This window comes from Marmota marmota, unplaced genomic scaffold (genome assembly GCF_001458135.2).
Source record: "Marmota marmota marmota unplaced genomic scaffold, marMar, whole genome shotgun sequence".
Lineage (NCBI taxonomy): Eukaryota > Metazoa > Chordata > Mammalia > Rodentia > Sciuridae > Marmota > Marmota marmota.
The window spans coordinates 2,815,876-2,831,996 of record NW_025999960.1 but is presented as its reverse complement, the minus strand read 5'-3'; positions in this window follow the sequence as shown (position 1 = coordinate 2,831,996).

The following is a 16,121-nucleotide window of genomic DNA, read 5'->3' as shown; positions in this document are numbered from 1 at the left end:
AGCCCTGGGCCAGGGCAGTTCCGGGAGCCGGAACTCGGCCACCCCGTGCTCGGTGTTCGCTCCGATAAGAGCAGGTTCTAAGAAGCACCCAGGCACTGAGCCCAAGCAATCTGTCTGCAAGCCGCAGGCGAATGGCAGCCTGAAATTACCTGTTCTATGGCTGAATGAGCTGCGGTCATTCGAACACAGGTATGGTGACGTCAGCTTTCCAACATGGTGGCCGCTGGCCTCCTCTGTGGTCTGACTGGTGTGGAGAACCGAGATGGACTGCTTCCTTCCCCTGTCTCGAACCCAGAATTCAGCCCTGAGTACGGGGCTTACACGGCTGGCAGAAACTGCAGTGCTGTGTCCCTGCGTTGCTATCTCCTCGTTTCCCAGCGCGCGCTGCAGACTCTAGCCGCGGGCGATTTGCTGAATAAGCAGTGTTACCGTCCGTGCGACAAACCTCTCGTGTTTGAGTCCCCGTAGCCGATCCTCGTGCGATGGAAATCCTTCCTCCAGGTTCCGGAGCACCCCACTTTTGCTGGAAATTCCTAACAAGATAGCCTTTAGCCGTCCTGACTTGTCAGACTCCCACACAGTGAAGCAGCACACGGGGGCAATGAACTCCCCTCGCCGCCATCTTCCTAATTCTTTCATATATAACATTCTTCATATTGTAGTTCAAGAAATAAATATTGGAGTGTCATTTAATTGAGATTTATACTTAATATTTTTATTTTATGTTGCAAAATGTTTTGAAAATTGTATAAACAATGGAAAATAAGAAAGGATCCTGCTATAAATCCCCCAAATCTCAAGTATCTACAAAGCTAAGAAACTGTATGGTACAAAGTATACCTCTTTATAAGTTTTCAGCCATTTTTTGTTTTTCCTCTCCCCAAATATTTACCTAATTTCTCAGTCTCTATTCTCAGTTATATTAATAAGTTGTATCCCATATTATCATTTCTGCCTTTACAAATTCTCTTTACTCCTCACCCCATTTTTTTATGGTTTAGATGTGGTGTTTCCCAAAAGCTCACTTGTGAGACAATGCAAGAAGGTTTTGGAAAAGAAATTATTGGGTTGTAGCCTTAACTTAATCAGTGAATTAATCCCTGATGGGATTAACTGAGTCGTAACTGGAGGCAGGCAGGGTGTGGCTAGAGAAAGTGGCTCACTGGGGGCATGGCTTTGAGGTATATATTTTGTATCTGGAGAGTGGAGTCTCTCTTTGTTTCCTGATCATCATGTGAGCTGTTGTCCTCTGCTACACTCTTCCACCATGATGTTCTGCTTCAGCTTGAGCCCTGAGGAACGGAGCCCGCCTTCTATGAACTAAGACCTCTAAAACGTTGAGTTCTCAAATAAACTTTTCTTCCTATAATTGTGCTGGTCGGCTCTTTTAGTCACAGTGTTGAGAAAGCTGACCAAAATACCATTCCAATTTATTCATGTTTTCTTAATAGCTTAGAAATTTCCTATCTAGTACTAAAGTGAGTAAATTATCTTATTCTCATGTGTCAGTGGCTGATCAGAACCTATTACTTATTTTGACATTGCTCACTATTTCACTTTCAATAGTAAGAGGTTTCAGTTATTTGAAATATGGCTAAGACATGAGAAAAGAAGACATTAAATTTTATGTCTCCTTCTGGATAAAAATAAGAGGGCAAAAAATTTGTAATACATCAATTTAAGCCACAAACATGCCTGCCTGTTCAAAAAGGACACCCATAAAACCAGTGCTTGGCACTAGAAAGAAAGATTATTCTCATTCATTTTGTTGATAAAATTCTGACCCTAAAACTATACAGTGCTAGTTTGGTCCATTTTTGTTGCTATAACAGAATACTACAGACTGGATAGGTTATAAAGGAAATGATTTATTTCTCACAGTTCTGGAGCCTGAGAAGTCCAATATCAACATGGCAGCCTCTCATGAGGGCCTTCCTACTGTGTCAACATGGCAGAAGTCATCACATGGTGAGAGCAAGTCTCTGAGCTCAGGCTACTCTTACTCTTCATATAAAGACACCAGTCCCATCATAGGTACCCCATCTGCATGACCTCATCTAACCCTAGTTACCTCTCAGAGGGTTCAACTCCAGGTACCATCGACATGTGAATTTGGGGATTAAGTTTTGAATACATGAACTTTTCGAAGACATGCTCAAGCCATAGCAAGTAACTAAGCACGCAGCTGATGATACATTATCCTTTTTGTTCCCTTTATTCAGCCATCAAAATGCAGCTGAGAAAAAGGATATTTGGAGTACTTTGAGGTAGATGGAAAATACAGTTAAAGGCAAAATACTTAAGGGGTTAATTCAGTGCATTAGTTTGTTAGGTGGATGCCATAACAGTGCCACAGACAGGTTGGCTTCCACAACAGAATTCAATTTTCTCACCATTCTGGAATCTAGAAATCCAAGCAAAGGTGCCAGCAGGTTGGTTTACTCTGGGGTCTTTCTCTTTGTATTGTAGACGGCCTCCTGCTGCCTCTTCACAGGTCTTTTCCCCTGTGCATACAGAGCCCAGAGTCTCTTTGTGCAAGTAGGTCAGTCAGACTGGATTAGGGTTCTATTAACATCATGTTGACTTAATTAACTCTTTAAAGGCCCTATCTCAAATATAGTCACATTCTTAAGTACTAGGGGATAGGGCTTCAACATAGGATTTATGAAGGGACATAATTCAGCTTATAAGAGGTATTAATATAGGAAAATGAAGTATTGTTTTGTTTGGAGTCATTCTGGGCTTTTCCAACAACGTTGGCCAAATCAATCCTCTGAGATTAATGAGGACTCATCCAATCTTCAGTGAGGGAAATTAAAACTTCTGTGGGCTTCATCGATGGATGATTGAAGACAGGATTTGGCTCCATGGTGATTTGAAATAAACCTTTAATCAGTAAAAAGATCACCTTTCTTAGAAGAATGACCAAATGACGCTTTTACTCCTTTCTCCTATGTTTCTCTATAGTCTTTCAGAAAGCAAAGAATTTCTATAAAAAGACAGCAAGTCCTTCATGTAGACATGTTGCTTCTTGGAGTGCTAATAGTTCCAGTAATACTAAATGAAATTTATTGGACATTTACTCAACCAGAAACTATGGTAGGTTCTTTATGTGATTACTCACTTAACTCTTATAACTTTTCAATGAAGTGGGTGTTAAGATTAATTCTGTTATAATAGTTGTGGTAACTGAGCTGTGGAAGTCATCAGAGCTGATGACTGAGGTAGATTTAAATTCAATCCCAATTCTCTAACTGGAGAGGGCCATGCTATAAGCCATCCTGTATGTATTCTTCTTCTTCTCCTTTTCCTCCTCCTCCTGTTTCTCATCCTGGCCATGAGGTGAATGGCTTTGCTCTGCCTTATGCTCCCCACATGATGTGCTGCCTCCCTACAGGCCCCAAATCAGTGTGTCAATCATGGACCAAAACCTTGAACCATAGTAAACCTTTTCTCTTTGTAGGGTGATTATCTCAGTTATTAAGAGTAATAAAAAGCTGACTAACACAAATGTTAGTAAATACAGAAATACTGTAAAGCATTCTAGAGCATATTGAATTTTCTGAATTAAAATTAACCCTTGGATAGCTACAGACCCTGAACTTCTTGAAGGCAAGCCCTATTTGTTATTTGTTTTTGGAGCCTGGGAGTCTAGAAAGACATGACTGGTATATCACAGAACATTTAAAAATATCTGCTCTATTTAGAATGAATTTACTTATTGAATATTGGTTGAATAGATTAAATGAAGCCCTTATTTTTAAGTGGAGTATTTTAAAAATACATATTTGTTATTGGTGCATAATAATTATACATAATAGTGGGATTTGTTGTTACATTTCTGTACACGTACCCAATGTGACAATATAATTTGGTCAAATTCATTCCCTAATACCTCCCTTTCCTCTCCCACTCCCTCTCTTTGGTTCCCTTCCTCTACTCTACTGGTCTCCAAAATATTCCATTTTCATGAGATTCCCAACTATCCCCATATTTTTTTCCTCTCTAGCTTTCACATGTGAGAAAAAACATACAGCTCTTGACTTTTTAAGTTTGATGAAGTCCTAATTTAATCCATCATACATTTTTTACCTGATTTACATATTTAAAACAAAGATCCACACCCTCCCAAGACCTCATATAAGGATGGCATTTTAAGGTACTTAGAATTACTGTCTTATTTTTAATAGGTTGCTTTTCAAGTTGTGCTAGAGCTTTATACAACACGTAGTGGTCTGGTTCCACCCTTTAAAAATTTGTTTTTATTGTTTGCCACAGTCTGGCTGGGCACAAAATAACTGAGCCGCCCCGAGGCACTTGTAGGTTCAAACAGGAACTATTTTATTGCCCGAACTCTCACCCGCACTCCACGATTCCGGGAACTCTCTCACCCTTCACCGGGCTCCTCGAGCACTCAAAGGGCGCCCCGAGCAGCAGGGGCCGCCCTATTGCAGGACAGCAGGGGTCTATATACAACTGAGTACACAGCCTGTTTCAATCCAGCATCATCCAGTCACAGCAATTATGCACAGCTTAACTTAATATCATCATCTTAATGGCTCCTGGCATCACCTCTCAACCACTCCTTCTGGCAAAATGCTAGGTGCCATCCCGACCCGCTGTGGCTCTCAACAATTGTTGTTTCCTTTTGGTCCTGGGGATTGAACTCAGGGGCCCTCAACCACTAGGCTACATCCCAACCCTAACTTTTGTATTTGATTTAGAGCCAGAGTCTCACTGAGTTGCTTAGCACCTTGCCATTGCTGAGGCTGGTTCTGAACCCAAGATCCTCCTTCCTCAGCCTCCCAAGCCACTGAGATTACAGTCATGTGCCATTGCAGCTGGCTTGATTATTGTTTCTTTTTAGTTATACATAACATCAGGATTTATTCTGACATAATTAAAAAAGCATGAAATTTAATTTTCTCAAATTCAAATACAGAGGTATTTCTCCTTTCCCTTCCGTCCTTTTTCTCCTTGCTTTCTTCTCTCTATTTTACTAATTTTTGGCTGTTAAATTTTTTTTGTTAGTGTCTTGTGGATATACATGATGGTGAGATTCACTGTGTTATATTCATATATATATATACACAGAAAAGTTAGGTTAGATTCATACCTCTGTTCTTTCCTTTTACCATCTCTTCTCTCTTTCCCTCAGTTACCTTCATCTAGACCACTGATCTCCCTTCTATTTTGATGGGCCCCCACCTTTTTTTTCTCTCTCTCTCTATCTCTATCCTTTTTATTTTAGACTAGCTTCTGCATATCAGAGAAAACATTTGACCTTTGGCTTTCTGAGTCTGGCTTATTTCACTTAGTGTTATATTCTCCAGTTCCATCCATTTACCAGGAAATGCCATAATTTCATTCTTTATAGCTGCATAAAAGGCCATGTGTATAAGAACCACATTTTCTTTATCCATTTATCCAAGGGTACCTTGATTGGTTCTATAGCTTGGCTATTGTGAATTGTGCTGCTATAAATATTGATGTGCCTTCATCACTATGATAGCTGATTTTAGATCTTTTGGATATATACGAAAGATTGGGATAGTTGATCATATATAGTGGTTCCATTTCTAGTTTTTTGAGAAATTTTCATACTGCTTTCTAGAGTGGTTGCACTAGTTTGCAGTCCTACAGAAATGTATGAGTGTACCATTTCCCCACAACCTTGCCAACACTTATTGTTATTAGTATCCTGGATAATTGCAAATTGACTGGAGTGAGATGAAATCCCAATGTAGTAATGATTTGAATTTCCCTGATTGCTAGAGATGTTGGACATTTTTTCATATATTTGTCAACCATTTGTCTTTTTTCTTTTCAGAAGTGTCAAATTCTTTTGTCCATTTATTGATTAAGTTATTATTATTATTATTATTTTTTGGTATCAGGTTTTTTGAATTCTTTATATATTCCAGATATTAATGTCCTGAGAAGCAGATGGTAAGGATCTTCTCATTCTGTTGGCTCCCTCTTTACATTCCTAATTGTTTCCTTTGCTGTGCAGATACTTTTTAATTTGATGCCATCACACTTATTGATTTTTTAATTTTATGTCTTGTACTTTAGGAGTCTTGTTAAAGAAGTTGGTTCCTGTGCCAACATGCTGAAATGTTGGACCTACATTGTTTTTTAAGCCTTTAGTTTATTTATTTATTTTTATGAGGTGCTGAGGATTGAACTGAGTGCCTCACACATGCTAGGCAAGTGCTCTGCCACTGAGCTACAGCCTCAGCCCCAGCCCCTGGGCCTACAGTTTTTTGTTTTCCTTGCAGTTGCAGAAATTTCAGGTCTAATTCTGAGGTTTTGATCCACTCTGAGTTGACTTTTGTGCATGGTAAGAGACAGAAGTTAAGTTTCATTTCATTTCATTTCATTTTCTATGTATAAATTTCCAGTTATCCCAGCACCATTTGTTTAAAAAGCTTTTTTTTTTTTTTTTTTCCTGTGGTACTGGGGATTGAACCCAGGGCCTTGTGAATATGAGGCAAGTACTCTCCCAACTAAGCTAGACCTCCAGCTCCTAAAAAGGCTATCTTTTCTTCAATCTATGTTTTTGGCACCTTTGTCCAGTATCAGATAATTGTATTTGTCTGGGGGTATTGTCTCTGTGTCTTCTATTCCATTGATGTTCATGTCTGTTTTGGTGCCAGTACCATGCTGTTTTTGTTACTATAGCTCTGTAGTCTAATTTAAGGTCTGGTATTGTGATGCCTTCAGCATTATTCTTTTTGCTCACGAATGCTTTAGCTATTCTAGGTCTTTCATTTTTTTCCAAATGAATTTAGAATTGCTTTCTTTAGTTCTGTGAAGAATGTCATTGGTAATTTGATGATGATTATATTGAAGCTGTAGAATACTTTTGGTAGTATGGCCATTTTAAGAAGATTAATCCTGTTTATCCAAGAACATGAGAGGTCATTACATCTTCTAAGGTCTTCTTCAATTTCTTTTTTTAGTGTTCTATAATTTTCATTGTAGAGGTCCTTGACATGGTCTTTAGATTAATTCCCAAATATCTTTGTGGGTACTGTAAATGGGATAGTTTTCCTAATTTCTTTTTCAGCAGCTGCATCATTGGAGTACAGGAGAGCAGTTGATTTATGTGTGTTCATTTATGTGTGTTCATTGTATCCTGCTACTTTAATAAAAATTGTTTATTAGCTTTAGAAGTCTTCTGGTAGAATATTTTTTTCCCCTCTGGGATCTTGTAAGTATAGGCTAATCCCACCCTTAATCAGTTGAAGACATTATCCTGAAATGTTTCAAGAAAGCTATAAAATACTTGGTTCTTGGGGGAAGCAACAATTTTGAATTCAATTCTAATTAATTAAATGTATGGTTTTGGTCATTTTTATCATTAGCTTTTCAAAACCATTAAAATTTCTATTTTTCTTATTATTTATTTATATTGCAATGCCAGGGATCAAACCCAGAGCTTTGCATATGCTAGGCAAGTACTCTACCACTGATATATACCTTCAGTCCTTACATTTTTACTTTTAAAATAATATTTTGAGTTATGGCAGCTGCCTTTTAGAAGATGATCATTCTTACATAACATTTTTAAAATAATTTTATAGACTTATTTTATAGACTTGTTTATTTAAATGCCCTAATTCTAAAACAAATAAACAATAACAAGAACAAACAAAAAAATCTGGCCCACAGTAGCTTCATGGTGTTGCTCCAGGACACAAGACCAATACACAGAACCAAGACTCCTGTCCCCGATTTAGGATGATTTCCAGGCTGTGAAATGATGATATTTGAATAAGACAAGATAACAGTTCCAGCACAGTTCAAATGTTCAGAGCTAAGTGACATTTTGTATGTACAAGTATCTGAATGTCTTTTATAATTTTTAAACCAATTTTTTAGGACAAATTTTTTTGAGATTGTTCTCATTTTTAAATTTAAAAAAGTGAAAGAAAGAAGATTGGAAGAAGTTAATTACTATTATGCTGCTTAACATAATTATCTTATGCAAGTCACCAAATATTTTTTGAAAATTACTATAAATATGTTAAATAAAATGTCAGTGTTTAAGACAAGATGGTGTGCTAAGCAACTAACATCCTGAAAGTACTGAAGTCAGTATTCCAGTTTAACTGTGAAGTTGCAGTGGGAGGTGAACCACTGGGAACTAGAGTGAATGTCACTAGCTTGGTCTCGCCCAGCCTTCTGTGTGGCTGCTTCAAGGATGAGGTGATCAAGTCTGAGCTTCATGAGGACCTCTCATTACCCCAAGGATGGTCTCTCTGGAACCTTTGGTGTTGGTGGCAGAGGGCAGGAGGATGGGGCTGGTAAAGAGTAAATTGCTGCAATAATTACCTTGGTGTGTAAAGGAATCTCTATCACCACAAAACCCACCCTGAAGAGGAGATTGCTGGCTGGAATGAACGGGAACACCAGGAACAACAAGCCCATTAAAACTTCCTTGTGCTCCAGTCTCTGAAACACACAATAGTGAAGGACAAATCAATTTTGGTTTAATTCCACTTAGGTCAGCAGTTAACCATCACTTCCAATTTCAGTTCTCAGTGAAGGAGTGAATAAACCAAGCATGTGAACCTTCTGACCAGCGAGCTGAGTTTATCACACAGAAGCCCCAGGTTGGGACAGCTGGCCTGTCCAATCAATCCCTCACAGGAGCCACACACATCTGCCTCTAGAAATGTCTGAGGGCACAGTGTGGTCCCTGACCGCTGTTCCTTCCCCTGGGCAGGCCCTGCAGCAACCCTGCTTCTTGTTTCTGGCCCTTTTCAGATTCCCTGTCCCTGCTGGCACCTTGGAATGGTCCGGGCAGCAAAGCTGCTGGGTGGACAGCAGCACACAGGCACCAGAGGGAGTTTAATTATGTCATCTCAAAGCCAGGATGCATTTACAAGAGCAATGGCACCCACCAGGAGAAGCAAAGTTTGGCATAAAGGAAATGATATAAGATTTGGGACACCAATGAGAGGATCATTTGAGCATAAGAGTTTCTTACTTGTTTTTTAGGGTATGTATGTATGTGTGTGTGTGTATATATATACATAATTTTTTTTTCTGCAGCGCTGGGTTTGAACCCAGGGCCTGGTGCACAGTAGGCAAGTGCTTTACAACTGAGCTGTACCTGCAACCCTGTAGAGTTTCTTAGCACCTCTCAAATTAATCTAGTACTCAAGTTTTTGTTCCATGAAATTTTTTTAAAATAAAAATTATAATAATTCATCAAACTGAGAAAGCACTTTTCTCTGATACAATATGTATTAGTTTGTACAGTTTTTCTTTCATATAATAATAAAGGTTCCTGATTATCACTTATAGCATGTTATAATGTACACTAAAAAATAATTTGTATTTCCTTATGTGTATACAATATAAAAGGACTTGAACGTAGGTCTATTTAAAATAGGCTTACATATGCTAAATGGTATTTTTTCTTTTAAAAAGAAGTTTAATAAGAAAACAAACTTCTATATTACAATCTCAAATTTTCTTATAAATACTTAAAATAGCCTATTACTACTAGTAGTAATAAAAGAATAAAAACAAATTTTAAAAATAGAAATAGGACTCTAGCATAAACACAAATATTTTAAAAGTTTTTAAACATCTTGGGTTATTTGTCATCTGGATTTTATTTAAAACCTTTGTTAGTTACTGACTAAAACATAAACAGTAATAAAACTTAAGAGTGATTCCATATGATTTGGACAGTTTCCCTTAAATAATTAATAGTCTGTAAGTAATTATCTCATTTTTTATCCTTTAGAATTAGAAGAAAACAATGGCATGCATAACAAGTCTTCAATTCAAAAGGAGGAATAAAAACATATTTTTATGACATAATAAAAATGAAAAAAGTGAAAAAAGAACAAATTTATTTAATTAAAAGTTGCAAAATATTTTGTAATTTAGATTATATTTTGGGTATAAAAATTACATTTCAATTTGAGAACTTAAAGTATGTAATTAAAAAAAGAATAAACATATTCAGAAGACTCCTGTGACATCAAGAACAGGTATTTCCTGCTAACACTGAAAATAAACCTCCGTGAGTAAATGTTTTATAGTCTGTTCCTTCTTGACCTTAAGCCTATAATTGAATATCTCATTGATATTCTCTTTTTATAGGTGCATTTTTAATTTTTAGAGATGGTTAATTACTTCTTTCGACTCTCTCCAAAAGTTTAAATATATGTTTGTGTGCGTGTGGTACTGGGGACGTGTTACCCATGAGCTAAATCCCAAGTCCCCTTTTAAAAAATATTTATTTTGAGACAGGGCCTTACTAAGTTGTCCAGGCTGTCCTTGAACTTGGATTCTCATGCCTTAGCCTCCCAAGTAGCTGGGATCACAAGCATGGCTGCTACACTCAGCAAGTTAAAATACATCTTACAAAAACATTTGTGCATTTTCTCAAAGAATTTCCTTAAGAGAATAGAGCACATTCTGTTAATTAACCCTAAGAAATAAGAATGAAACACGTGTTCATAACCCACTTGAATCAAAGTGTGAAATATGATATATCAAGAACTATGTAATGTTTTGAACAACCAACAATAAAAAAATAATAAAAAAAAAGAATGAAACACGTGGGTATAAACACTCTTAGATCAAGTCATTGTTCCTGTCCCTGGGTGGTATTTCCCCAATGAGTTGCTTCCCTGCCACTCATCGAGGTTATTGGAGGACACCTCTCACAGAGGACCTGAAAGAGGCATCACCTTTGCATCCAAGGATCACACCTTCTGCCTGACCAAAGCCTCCTTCCTCACTCTGGTGGGCTTTCGGGTCCTTCCACAGAGCTCCAAGAGACTAAGCAGCCACTGGGCTTAAAGGCTCTTCATCCTTGAGGCACGATCAGGTGAGAGCAGAGGACAACCTCCCTGCCACCTCCTCATTCACTGAGTCCCTGGTGTGGGAAGTCTTCCCAGGGTGCTCATAAAGCCAGGGACACAGAGATGGGCAGAGTCAAGGAGAACCCAGCCTCCCTTAGAAGACTGAAGTGCAAATTGGAAAATCACAATATGTAGGTTTCTCATTTCCTGCACCAGGTTTTTCAGGAGCCAAGCAAGCCACTGTTTTCATCATGACAGTCATCCCAGTTGTAACCATACATGCAAGTCTGGGTCTGCTGTCTTCAATATTAGTTTTCCATCTTCCCTAATAGCTGTAAGCTCCGTGAGTGTAGGATTCACTGGTACTTGACTTCTGTTTACCTTGTGCTCAGCAGGTACTCAGAAATACCTGTTGAATAAGTCAATCAACAAACGCATTGGACAAGAGAGAAAACCATGTGGGAGAATGGGTGCGAGTACAGAGGGCTTTCTGGTGGAGGTGATAACATGGGCTTGAAAAATGAATAAATATTTACACAAAAGAAAACCCAAGGGAGGTGGCAAGATGAGGAGTTTTCTAGGTGGAAGGTGTGAATATACAAGACAGGAAGGTACCAAATGCCACATCATGTACTTAAGAGCCGTCCCCTCCATCTGGAATACAAAGTGCAAGGGAAGAATGGCAGGCTGGGCATCACGAGGGGCTTCTTGCTATGAAGTTGACCTTTACCTAGAGGCAATGGGGAACTACTGAAGGATTCCACAGGTGCAGAAAGAAAAGCCTCAGGTCCACAGTCAATGTCCACACTCGCGATGTGGCCCAGAGTCGTCTTGGGCAGACACCTTAGCCATTTAATTCTCAAGGTGTCTCAGCTGTAGAACGAGACCAGTAAGGTTCAGGCTCATAATGCATCTGGGAGGCCGGGACCACTGAGATTCTCCAACTCTTACAGTTATATCTTAGTTGTGAGGCTTTCAGGGACCTCCTGCTTACCATATGTACCCCCATAAGCTTCCACCTGTGAAGTCCTTGCTCCCTACTTTGAACTGGGAGTGCAGATCCGAAAAGACAGGAAGTCAGCCTGTGTTCTGCTTTATTTAAGAATTATCACACTTGAGATCATGGTGAACTCTCCAAATTCCAAGCTAATTTTGAAAACAACGATATTCACAAATGAATCTGTAACTGAAACTTCTGTTTCAGTTCTATAGAAGATGGTGCCTTTGCTCTATAATTTGAAACCAATAAAGAAAAGGAACCAAAAATAATCTTGGGTTTTACTTTCATGGTGAAGGTCCAGATATTTTAGAATTGCATTTCCTGAGGTGGCCAAATGCTCATCATGCTTTATCAAACAAATATGGTGAGAATTTCCAAACTACTTCATGCCACATGAAAGTAACAATAAATCCAGTAAGTTTTTCTTTTAGCAGCTAAAGAGGAAGAAAAAGATTTATTTGTATAACAGCCTCTGGAGGAACTACTATTAATAGTAGATTTGATTCCTGCTATCCATATTGTATTCATGCAAAGCAAAATATCTACTATAACAAAATATGTTGCATCTCTTTGGACAAGACCCAATTTCTTACTTCTGGGACATATGGTGATAAAAACATGATGGATTATTTTGCTTCTTAAGAGGTGTTTTTAAAAAGCTGCTTTCCTAGATAACTCACCTGAAAGAATAGCTTGCTTTCTCCATAGTTAAACATGCTTTCAAACAGCATACCTTTATCACTTAAAACGGCAACTGTAACTAACAAAAAGGATCAGTGTGTAGAAAAAGAAGCCTTGTGTTTTAAAATGTATTCTATTTAAATTTGCAGTAGACATTTACAACATGCATGAAGACACAAAAGATGCCTTTATAAAGGGAATGCTTTCCATGCAATAGTATTAACCTAAATTTTAAAATGTATCAAGACAGGAAATTTCGTATGATACGTATGATGCTTGAAAATATGGTAAAGAACTCAAAACAATTATTATTACTTGAGAATAATTTTTTCCTTAAAAATTCCTTCAAGATGCTAGAAACAAATGTATTTGGCCTGAGCAAAATGTAAAACTGGTTTTCCAGCAACATTTGGCATTCAATTATTACCAAAAAAAAAAAAACAAAAAAAAAAACAAAAAACACCTTGTTAAGTAAATCCCCTATCTTTCTTGATAGAATATCTATCATTAGATGATCGGAGTCTACCAAACAAAGTAATTAATGTCAAAATGGACTGTGGAAAATTTGAATAATGAGAATTTTCCAGTGATTTCAGGAAGCCCAATTTAAAACTATTCCTCTTATTGGGTCACTTTTTAATACCAAATACTGGAATCCTGATGTTGGAAATTAACCTAAGCCAATTTGGCTGCTTTAAAGATTGCCACGTCCTTTGTAAACACTGGTGGTCCCTAGTGTCTAGATCCAGATGGGATGTAATATGGAAAGCACGTCTTGAATAAAATGCAGCTGGAAGTAGAAATATTTATTACCAGGCAAGTACCAAGTGAGTTTTACACCATCTGTTCCTATAAGTTCAGGGAAGTCCCTGCTGGGTCTATGACTCTTCTCCCCAACCTGGAGAGGAAGACTCCCTCGGAGGATAAAGTAACACTGCCCTGAGGCAGAACAACCTTCTTCTAGTCTTGTTGGGCTCAGAGCCTTTGTGAAGCTGAAGCCCAAACAGAGCTGGATTTGCAGAGTTTTAGATCTCTTCCAGTCAAAGATGATGGTGTCTGTACAATCTTTCTGGGTAACTGCCTTGGCCATCATTTATTTTACCAGTTAACAGTATTTTCTAACAAATTCCTAGCTGAAGAATACACCTCTGGTATGGATTATGACAACACTGGAAGTGCTGGTGGAGGTCCCTCGAGAGAGCAATGACTCCAGAGTAAGGTCCTTTAAATGCTAACCCACCTCCCGTAGATACGGATTAAAATTAACCTCACATGAATGCAAGGCAATGCAGGCACTGATGCATTTTAAAGCAAAGTGTCGTGCAGACTGTGTAATATCTCATTCTGTAGTTTTGTCCTTTCCTATTTACTTTTGTGCCTCATTTTTTCCTCCTGACATCTGTCGAATGACACTGCTTCTGCTCCCAAAAGATTCACTGGTGAGCTTGAAAACTGAGTAGAAAAACAAAGAAAAATACGAATTTGTTAAGAGTTATATAAGATATCACTTGGGTTTCACATGGGGAAAACTGTCAGTTACCATATAAATAAGATCTCGAGGGTGAAATGCCCTCTCCAAGTGCTTGCCCACGTGTGTGGCTTGCACTGTGCCTTATTCTGTGGCAAATTTTCACAGATGAGCTTGTTCCTGGGACAAAACCCAGCATGACAATTCTAATTCTAGCCTCTGCCATTGGTAATGATAAGCAATGTTTCTACCCTCTAGAATCCAGATGAAAGTTCTATGACTCTCTTTCTGGTTCTTATCTTATTGTTAATGCTGACTGGTTAGAAATTTTCTCTAATTTTAAATTAAAAGGTTCATAAGGAATCCTAATTTGCATGATGGTATTGTTGCCGGGATAATCCCATGAAGATTTTTGTTGTTTTGTTTCCTTGAAGGTAAGGATCAGGCAAGGTGGACAGATTCTAATAAATAGTGCATGTTAAATTTATCCTCCCGGGGCTGGGGATGTGGCTCAAGCAGTAGCGTGCTCGCCTGGCATGCGCGGGGCGCTGGGCTCCATCCTCAGCACCACATAAAAATAAAATGAAGATGTTGTGTCCACAGAAAACTAAAACTAAATGTTAAAAAAATTCTCTCTCTCTCTCTCTCTCTCTCTCAAAAAAAAAAAAAATTTATCCTCCCACCTTTTTAATGTCTAAGTCAACACTTCTCAAATGATTCTGAAATGCATTTGATGACAGAATCCCCTTTTTGAGTAAACTCTATTAGTGTGCCATACAATGAATGTTAAAGCGCATTTTGAGAAATGTTGGTAATAAAACACTACAGGCAGAATGAGATTAAAAAGAAGTTTCCATTTAAGAAAACTCTAGAGTCTATCTCAGTATCTGGCAAATCTTTCCTATATTAATGCATCCCTTTTGCAATAGTTTAAACCCATTTTTTGTCCTTCTATCTCAGTGGAGATGAGATCAGAGGGTCACCACATTCATCATAAGAAATCATCATTCATTTAGAGAACCTTATTACTACATCCACCACTTTCTCCTTTTTGGAGGATAAAACCTAAGATATATTTAATACACTGGACTCATGTTTGTAGTCTCTAGGCACTATGGCATTCTAAGAATGGTTGGTCCTCTATATCAGTGGATTCTTCATTGATAGATTCAATCAATCACAGATAAAAAAAGGTGTCTGTATTGAGCATATATAGACATTTTGTTTTTGTTATTTCCTAAATGATGCTCTATAGCAACTTTTACACAGTGTTCACCTTGCATTAGGTATTATAAGTAATCTAGAGATAATTTTAAGTATATGGGAAGATGTGTGTAGGTTATATGCGAATACAACATCATTTTATGTAAGAAATTGGAGCATTTCATATCTGAGGGGAATCCTGGAACCAGTCCATTGTGGATACCAAGGGATGAGGTGGGGCCATGGTCCTTGGAGACGACGGTGGAGTCCTATGAGGGTTAGGTTCTAAGGTTTGTCAATACAGCAAAAATCACAAAATATTTGAAATCACAAAATATTGAAAATCCTTTAAAATGGCTCCATGTTGGGGAGTGACATACCATATTTCAAGAAGCCAAACATAGAGAACTTGTGCTTCAAAACTGGGACAAATTGCTGTTTCTTCAATTTAGTACTAGGTAGTCAGATTTGTATCGAGGTCACCTTGTATGGAAAATACATAACTTTAAACAATAGAATTCTGTTCACCAAGGCAGGGTGCTCACACCGTGAAGGTGCACAGGAAGTGAGATTGCTTGAGAAGGCAATTTCACACCTCTCATCTGCTCTCTCTTGTGACTAGACTGATTAAAGACAGAAGCCAGAAACTTACCCACCCTACTTGGGAAGTCATGCCCTCGTTCCTCTCTGGTTTTCTCTTTCTTTTTACTGATCCAGTGAAATTAATTTATGTAAGTATACATAGTAATATCTTAGTAATAGCTTTTTGTGATCAAATTTATTTTTTTTTCAGATCAACTTTATTTCATTAATTATTTTTTAGAGGGCCAAATTTAAAGATAAATGTGTGTGTAGTACAAAACAGGGTTATCTCTTAATTTTTTTGGTTTCATTTTCAAAAACTTTGTTTTGGTTCAACAAACCCTACTATATG